At 31.0% G+C, this 9,598-nt stretch overlaps 1 long non-coding RNA gene across 1 annotated transcript; it reads left to right on the forward strand.

Moving 5' to 3' along the window:
- Positions 1-2,036: 2,036 nt before the first annotated feature.
- On the forward strand, positions 2,037-5,832 carry LOC121124463 (uncharacterized). The gene is made up of 3 exons (XR_011781757.1): positions 2,037-2,501; positions 2,559-4,748; positions 4,810-5,832. It is a non-coding gene; the product is annotated as an uncharacterized lncRNA (long non-coding RNA).
- The last annotated feature ends 3,766 nt before the right edge of the window (positions 5,833-9,598 follow it).

The following is a 9,598-nucleotide window of genomic DNA, read 5'->3' on the forward strand; positions in this document are numbered from 1 at the left end:
TAAATATGCCAGAAATCGAATTGAAGTTGATGATGCCATATGGTATCATTGGGAAAGAAAGGGTTACCTAAGGTCACGTCCATTATTAATTAACACACCAAAAGGGAATGAGTCCTTTTGAAATAGACTCAGCATCCCGGATCTGTGATTTCTTACTCCTTTGTTTGTGTTTTTATGTTTTTAACCCCAAATCTAGTATCAGAAATGTGAGTAAAGTCGCAATGTTCTATATAATACTTAACGAAAAAAGAAGGCTTTGGCCATGTGAACTTCGATTTTGCTGTCAAAGACGACTTTAAACGGTTAAAAACGCGAACTTTACAATATACTTTTATTGGAATAAATAAAAATGAATAGAAATATTAATAAAAATAGTAATAATCCCGTGCATTTTCTTACGGAAGTCTGACAAGTAGTGTTGAATCGGTCTAAAAAAACTAAAAAAGACTATAGTAGCATCAGTCTGGTCCTATTAAAATGTGTCAGTCCTAAGACCGGTCCTTATGGGTCTTTTATGTTAACCAAAGCGCCTGAAATGACGTTATCACAGGAGGTGTGTGTGACTAGAACTTAAAATACTTAATTATTATACGTTCTAGCTATCATTAATGATTTTTGTCGTTTTTATATTCTTCAATCTTAGTTAGGAGTGAAAAAAAATTAACTAGGCCGTAGGACTGAAGGACCGACTAATCGGTCCTTAGTGCTTCTGAATGGTAACAAAGATCGAACTGATAAAAAGAAGACTGGAAGAGGGTTGTAGAGTGGGGGAGACTGATTAGGAAATAAGTCTTTGGACTGATCCAACATTAGTGACAAGTAATTTTTTAATATTGAAAACTCCAGATATTTACTTCCAAATACTTCATGTTTTAATTGCTCTTAAAAGTTTAAATTGTCCTCCTTTAAAGTTGAATGTGACTAAATTATTTTACGAATTTAATTTATCAATATAACTCACAACTGTGAAAACTTAATTTATCCCTATGATCATTAGTGAATATTTTTTATCTATTTTGAATAACTTGAATGACCCACGGATGTAAACATATTAGAGGCGGGGCTAAGTAATTTTTAAATGATGAAGAAACATGCCGGGATAGAACTCTTCTAACTGCTATAATTCATCCTGCTTTGGGTGTATTTTGTGATATTACATGGGTTCCTTGATGTTTAAAGAAGTGGCAGTGATTAAAATTAACTTGTCTTGGTGCCCAGCAGTTCACCTACACAACCTGTGGGGCAGGGTGTATTATAACATATTGGAAGGGTTCCTTGGTGCTTAAAAACGTGAAGGCAGTGGGGTTTAAACTGCCTTTGGGCCCAGTACTTCACTTATATAACCTGAGGACTAGGCTGTATTATAACCAATTAGAAGGGTTCTATACTGGCATGTTTTTTCATCATTCAATAGTTTTATCGTACATATAATCTATAAATTGCAAAAAAAATGCACAAATGATATTGCCTATCAATGAAATTACTCACAATCATATTGCTTACAATAAAATTGCTTCACGATGATATTTCCAACAACTTTTTTGTCTTGCAATGATTATGTACACAACGATATTACCACCACGATTTTGTTCGCAGTCTTTTTAACACACTCCTTTTACAGTGAACCGTAATTTTGCCTTAAACTATTTCGCCTTAGGACCTTTTGCCTTAAAGATATTGCACCTTAATAAATAGCTAACCTAGTATTTCTATTAACCTTGGAATAGAAGAATTGCTAATCACGTTTTTGTTAAAACTATCATAAGACGTTATGGGTTATTCCTACTAGGGTTGATACACATGCATAATATGAGGCAAGGTCATCATTCCATAATTATTCCAATAGAAAACAAACATTTAAAGGATTTGATAATAATAAATGTTAAATACTTTAATTTATAAAATTCAAAGGGAATATCAAGTTCAAACAAAAATAAACAATAGCGATGTATAAACATTATTTTTCAAATTATTTAATCGGACAAATGTGTAAAATTGTACAGTTGTTTAAAATGACGAAAAATAAATTAATAAAAAAGTGGAGTTTTCTCCAGTTTTTTAAAAAGGATTTAAAAGTTGTTTAAATATATGGAGAAGTTTCCTTGATACACTAAAAAGTGTTTTAGTTTAAAAGTCAATTGAGTACATATATTACATGATTGTTGTGTTCAGACCTGGAGGAAGATGATTACTTTTGATTTGCATACAATAAATTATCATGAGAGTCTTTGCTATTATCCCCTTCACTTTAAAGACATTTTTCATCTCATTGTAAGAGCAATGAACCAATCTGATGCCTTAAGGCTAATGTCAAACCTATTGGCAATGATCCTCTCCACGATAGATAATAGAGATTTCACTCGATTACAAAAATAGAACAAATCGGACAAAAATTCTACAGCTTCTTTGCATGAAAAGCATCAACTATCCGTTTTATTCAATTGCTGATATATATCGAGGATTTTACGAACCTGTATCGAAATATCTTCTATGTGAACGAAGTAAATAGGGTTGACTGTATTTTTCTTTAATTGATTGTTTATTCTTATATAAAAAAGGTTCTACAAGTGCTTTACCACCAATAAACCTGGTACTGATTTTGTTGCAAAATTACAAGACATCATCAGAGGCGTCAGAAGGTCTAACTGAGTGGTGAGCAATAATAAAAATAAATAACCCAGGCCCGTTTTTTTATTCAAGAGGAAATATGTAATATATATAAAAATTTATTTTTGATACAAATACCTCGAAGCTCAATTTGCTTAGAAAAAATAATCCCATCAATGGACAAATTAGGAAGAATTGTCGATCTATTCGGGCATACTTTGATAGAATTTAATACCATAAACTTCTTCCGTCAGATTATAATTCCTCTGCAAACTTTATTTCAATAACAAGTAGTCAAATGCTTCATGGTCTGACAGTCTCGAATACATATCCAACAATCTTCTCTTACAAGAGCAGATCCAAGCACTCTTTCCACATTTATTATTGGAGGCATACATGACAAATCAAAAAAGATACAAATCAATTTCGTTACTTCAATGGATAAATGTAAATAGCTTCGGAACTTTACACGTAACTTGGTTAGTCTCTGAACAATCAATTTGAGATCCTTAAACCAACCATTGACCCTTTATCTCTTTTAAAAAAAAATTGTCAGGCAGTATATGTACAGCTAATATAATATAAAAACTGCTTAATAAAAAATTGTTCATAGTTTATATTCATATATCAAGAGGAAGCTATTTCTATTCTACGTAAAATCTTTCCAACGGGTTTTCTAGTAACCCTTACAAATTGTAGTCTAAGCCAGGACAATATATTTTAACACACAATTAGTATATCTCATAAAAAGTATATAAAATAAAACCAGTCATTTTTCATAGTTGTAAAAAAGGAAGAGTTTATGGTTTTATATTGAAAGAAACCACCAAATTTAAATAGTATTATAACTAGTGAAATCATCCTCAATTCAAAAGAAACAAACAGCGAAACTACTAGTGTTGACTAGGTCCAATACAAAAATTTTCCCCGGGTCGGTATAAACGAATATTTTTTGAAGTATTATGACTAATATTTTGGTACATACCGCGATATGGTTTTCCCCAAAAATTAAATTTTTTGTAAACAGCTGTGGACTGTTGATTTTTTTTTTTCTTCTAAAAATTTAGTTTTTTTTAAGAACAACTCTATATCTTTTAAATTTTGTTCCAAAACATTTAAACTTGAAAACAGCTTTGGATTTTTCAAATTTTTTTCTAAAAAATTTGAAATTTAATTTGTGTAAACAGCAATAGATTTTGAAAATATTTTCTTACAAATTTAATATTTGAGTTTTTTTTAAATAATTTAATTTTTTGTAAACAGCTGAGGATTTTAAAAAAAAATTCAAAAAAATTTGAACTCGGAATTTAGTAGAAAAATTAAATTCTAACCCGTCTCTGATTATTATAGGTCAAAGTTCTCAGTTTTGAAACAAACATGACTAGTGTTGTGTAATTCCTTATCTATTCGATTCAGTCTAGGTTTTTGGACAGGTTCTACGGATTTTGAGTACTAGAGCAGATTAAAAAAAAAAATGAAGATGAGTGACGTCATCATGAACCCAACTTTGTAAGTGTTAGTACTGATATCCAGGGCTTAACTTAACCGAACCGAGATTGAACTCAACAGGATTACAGTTTTCAGTCCTAAAGAAGGATGTCATCAACAATTCATCTATGGAATCGGTCTAGACTGAATTTCAAATGAAACCGATCTAAACCAATTTTTTATTTTCTCCAGAATATCACTATATAATTGTAAATGAGAAAATCTTATTTGTCAATGTGTATGATTAAATTTATAGCTGACCTTTTAACCCAATTAAAAAATCAATGTTGCTTAATATCTATACGTACATTTTTTTTCATACAATGGGTTAAACATTTATATTTGAATCAAATTTAAAAAATATATATTTGGTACCTATGTACAATCCATCCGCCTAGCATGTCTTTTACTAACCTTCCTCTACAGCAATAAAAAAAAGATATGAAAACTTTAACAGTACTACAAAGGTATTGCTAAAAAAAAGTTATAGTTGCTTATACATTTACAACCATCTTCCCTTAGAAATCACAAAAGTGTGCGATGGGCTTTACCTAGAGCTCTGCATTTAAGTATACATTCTTAGCAAAGTTGTACTATAAATACTCGGAGCTAGTTTATAAATAATCTACATTAGAGCCTTATTCGCCGATCTGGTAAGAGTGAAATCCTTTAAAATATTCTGTGTTTGTTTGTTTCACAAATCCTTTCTTCCAGACATCATGAGAGCAATAATCTTGTTTGGAGCCTTAATGGCCAGCTGTATAGTTCTTTCTGAAGCAACTCTTATTTTACCAGCACTTGCTGTAGGAAAAGGAGCTCTTATTGGGTTAGCTCTTATTAAAAAAGCCGCTTTTAAAGTTGGTTTCGTTGGTGGACTCATAAGTCGCGGGGGTAGGCGTAGAAATTATCGTCCCAGATACCATCAAAATTTCGGATATAACCATCGTCGCCATGGGTTTCAAAACTACCGATTCAAACGCTCCCTTGATGAGTATGAGACCATACTTCTTTCCGCAGCACAAAATGACGCATCTGACTGCGCAAAGAGATTGGTCTGTGAAGTAAATGGAACCCCCCTTGAAAATTTTAGCAAGGAAGAAACTATGATTGCTCGATTATTCAATCCTGATCACTTGGATATTACAAAAATCACTGTTGAATTCGATCTTGCCGCTCAGATTGGTAAGCGTGTTGGTATTGAACAATGTGCTGTTCTCTATGAAAGGTGCCCTCACGATAAGAAAAAATTGATGGAAATTTTCAATGATCCTACTTTTGGACAGGATGTTTAAAATTATTCAAATAGATACTTTTAATGTAATATATTTTTTACAACTCTCTATATGACTCTATTGACCTTTTTACTATGCAAGATATGTTCATAAAAGTTAATTACAGTTTTTTTATAAATAGTTTAATTATTTCCAATTGGGTTAAATGCTTTGAATATTTTTCCCCCGGATAAACTACACCCTTACTACCAAACAATGGATTATCGTATAAAACGTGGCTTCTGCTCACTTATATAAATAATGACTAGTGAATTATGAATGCCGGCATTTTTTTTAAGTGTTTGAGGATACAATTGTAGAAGAAAACTGTTTCTTTTTTTAAACTTGTATAAACAAAGAGTACTGTTGTATACTCCAACGCTATCACTTTTGTGTATTTTTATTTATCTAATTACGGCTATAGTTTTTATTAAAATATTACCTAAGAATACATTTTGTAACCTCAGCAGGGTTTTTTTTTTTTCCAAAGCTGCTAACATTATTCTTTAATTCTTGAGGATGGGACATCTAAGTGTTAAAATATGAGAGCTAATTAGATAATATAGAACCACTCGTAGGACTTGTTGGGGAGTTGCAAAAGGAAGTTCCTGTTGGACAAACTAGGAGTAGAATCGAGGATCGTCTAAGTAAAAATTCCTTCCTAGATCTTTGAGTTGAATTTGGGGTTATTTCCTTCTTCTCATGGCTGTTTTTAGCTGATTTAAGGAAACTTATGACAGCTAAGCGTCTCTCCTTCAAATTGTAAGAGTGACCAAATTAGTTGTCGGTTGCTTTTATTTAACATACCCGCAGGTCATATATTTAAAAATCTTATATACTAATGACCAACTCAGAATTGATCAATGTCACATAAGCATCTTTAAAAAAAAAAATAACGGATGGTTTAATCACATGGTTCCGCCATGAGAGGGGATTAGCAAAGATCCTTTGTATCTTTATCTTTGCGTATGTATCTATTCAAGAAGAATACATATAATTCGTGGATTTGCAATTACTCTGTTATCAATGAATACAAATATTTGGGGAATCATCAAATGCTGTTGGCTGTCGAGGATATGAACTATGTATCTTCAACCTATATATACCTTAGATATACAAGCCTAAATATTACCAAAAAAAATCAAGGCAAAAAATATTTTTGCTTTTTATATGAACGATACACAGGTAAAAAACGACTATGGAAAATAAAAATTCATGAATAGGTTTATTATATTTCATAATAAAAAAAGCATTGACCTCATATTATGCGTATTTTTGATTTTTTTTGTTTGATGGCAATAAGGCCCGCTTATTTGCAAAAAACTGTTTTTCCTCAAAGTAGCTTTTGCATTTATTGTCGGTAGACATAAATTATTTTTTTTCCTTATTTTTTTTTTTAAATATCAAATATGAAGAGTTAAAACTAAGATTGGTATGTACATAACAAAATAATACAAAAGAATGTTTTAATCCAATTTTTTGTATGGGCATTATATGTAGTTGTGTAAAATAAGACCTGTTGGTGTGCTAAAAGAAACACAAAAATGACATGGTAAACCTTACAATTGACAGAATATTTATGAAGCAAGCAGTTTTACCGCTATGATGATCTATAAATTAGCTATTACTGGGAAGGGAGGGTTATTTTACAAAATTTGATTTTTAACAGCTGTATTTATGCTGAGGTCTTGTGATTTCAAAAAAAATATTTTTTTTTAAAGATCGATCATCAGTAATTTTGGCTCTCCCCAATCATCCTTAAATTCAAGTTAATTTCTTGGTTCATCCTTTTGTTTTGATATATTTCCCTCTCTCAACCTCTTATGTATATTTACCGTTATATGGGATTAATCAAATTACTGTTTGAGAGATTTGAGTTTGACTTAGCGTATCAGGCAACTTATTGCTTCAATGTGGATGGATTATTAGCCAATTGTTTAAAGTCTGAACACAACCCTTGCCACTTTTTTTTTATTTTCATCCAACTCTTATGCTCAATTGTGTTATCTGAAGGGAAAAATATTTTTCAAGGTAAGAACATTAAGTGTCAGCGAATAAGCATTAGACTGTTTGACTCCCTTAATCATAATTCTCATGAATTTGATATCCATATTTCACAAAAACTAAATAGGTTAGTCAGTCTTAAGGATGAACAATTTAATCAATTGATATTAAGATATTGTATCTTTTCTTCATATGTATGAAGATGCAATTAATAAGTTAGGTTGTATTGTAACATGCTTTATTACCTTAAAATTCCTGAAATTTATGTTTTGTGCAGGTTTTCTTATTGGACTACATCAGGTTGACCTTTTTCTTTCTTTGACTACAGTGACTGAAACAACTTAGAGCATCATTATTCCATGATGCTCCAAAACTTACAAAAGGAATTATTAGATATAAATCTAATGCTTTTTACTTATTTATGTACAGTATTAGTCAAAAAATTCTTATTTTATTATTTAAAATGGTGAACCAATAAAAAAGGAAGTTAGGATCGTAGAATAGATTTACCTTTGTTTCAGACTCAGGGCGCCCGAGGTAAATTATGTTTTCTTTAATTTTTATTTTAACATATGTTAAATGTAATAATAATAGACCTGCATAACAAAATTTAGGCCTATTCATTGAAAATGAATGTATATTCAGTAGTGCCACCAATACATATGAGCCAATCAGGAATATATTGACTCATGGGTACGGAGAGGAACAGACTTTGTAAATAATTTTAATTTCAAATTATTTACAACTAATTATAATCATAATTATGATTGATATATTTATGTATTTTCTAGTCAAGTCCTAATGAATAAAAAGTTAAACATTAAAAAAAGTAAATAATTTTGTTAATTGTTTATATACTTCCATTATACATAATATTAATAAGGAATCGGAATGTGTATCGCTCATAAAGATGGTATCGGCACATCTCTAATTTGTAGTATTTTGGGACTCAGATAGACTGTCTCATATTTTGAGGGGGCCTTAAAGAGAAAAAGAATTAATGCCTCCTCTTCCCTACTATTAGCAGCTGTGAGAGTGAGGCAACAAACACATATCCAAATCGGTATTTAGCAAAGGCATATGCAGGAATTACTCTATCAGGAACCAGTGATTATTTTATACTTTATATGATCCTTCTTCAAGAATAAGAAGAACAAATAAACCCTAACATTATACAATATCAATCAAGTTTTTAGAATCTCCACTTATGTAATGTGGCTTCTCTTTTTTAATACAACAATTCTTCTTTTAATCCAAAAGAAGCGTCTCCATATCTTGAAGGTGGATCGAGCTAGAAAATATCGGGTTTTCGAGCCAAAATATTTTATAATCTATATAATAAAGGTATTCCAATATTTTGGATTTTTAACTGACGTTACGCTCCAATTTTTTTTAATAATTTCTAAGAATATCTTAGTGCAATTTCATTCTGGGTAATCTTCTTCATATTGGTTGAGTCCAAAGATTGTTAACATACTAAAAAAAAAAAACCCTCAGCTAAATTGAATTTGACCTTTTCAATTGATTTAGGAGCCAGAACTTTGTTGTTGAATTGGTGTGCAAACTTTATGGGAAGGACAAGTTCCTTGTTATGCAGTTGAAAAATATGATCAACACTAGCAGTAATAAATTCTTCGTGTTGATAGTCTTTTAGAATGAATGATGGAAATTCAAACGTTTCCTCTTGTAAAAGTTTTTAAGCAAGTTTACTGTATCAAAAAAAAGAAAATTCGACTTCGTGGTGCATAAGGATATTCAATCGATGACTATAAATTCTCTTTACATAATTCATGATTGTAAAACTTGCAATATGATGAATGTCCATCACAAATCAATGCTACTCGATCAAAGCCAAGTTCAGGTAGCATTTTAATAGGAGGCATATCCCCATTTTTAATGATTTAGAGCTGATTGTAATTATCGTAACAATATCACTGTATTTGGATGTTATACTTTTCACCATGAAGCACATCACTGTTTCTGTAGGTACACCATTCTCATCTGCTCCATAAAATTTTCCTCCAACAAATTCAATTATTTGGGAGGAGTATACTTCGTCAAAAATTAGGCTTACTTTTCTATCTTCTGGAGCAATAGATTTACACCTTGCATTGAGATACAAAATTGTAGAAGATGGTATCCCAATATCGATGCTCACTTCTCCAGACAATTTTCGAAGATACTAGGGAGATATACACATCTTCAGATACAATTTTATTGTAAAAGGA

This window comes from Lepeophtheirus salmonis, chromosome 9 (assembly GCF_016086655.4).
Source record: "Lepeophtheirus salmonis chromosome 9, UVic_Lsal_1.4, whole genome shotgun sequence".
In the NCBI taxonomy this organism is placed as follows: Eukaryota; Metazoa; Arthropoda; class Copepoda; order Siphonostomatoida; family Caligidae; genus Lepeophtheirus; species Lepeophtheirus salmonis.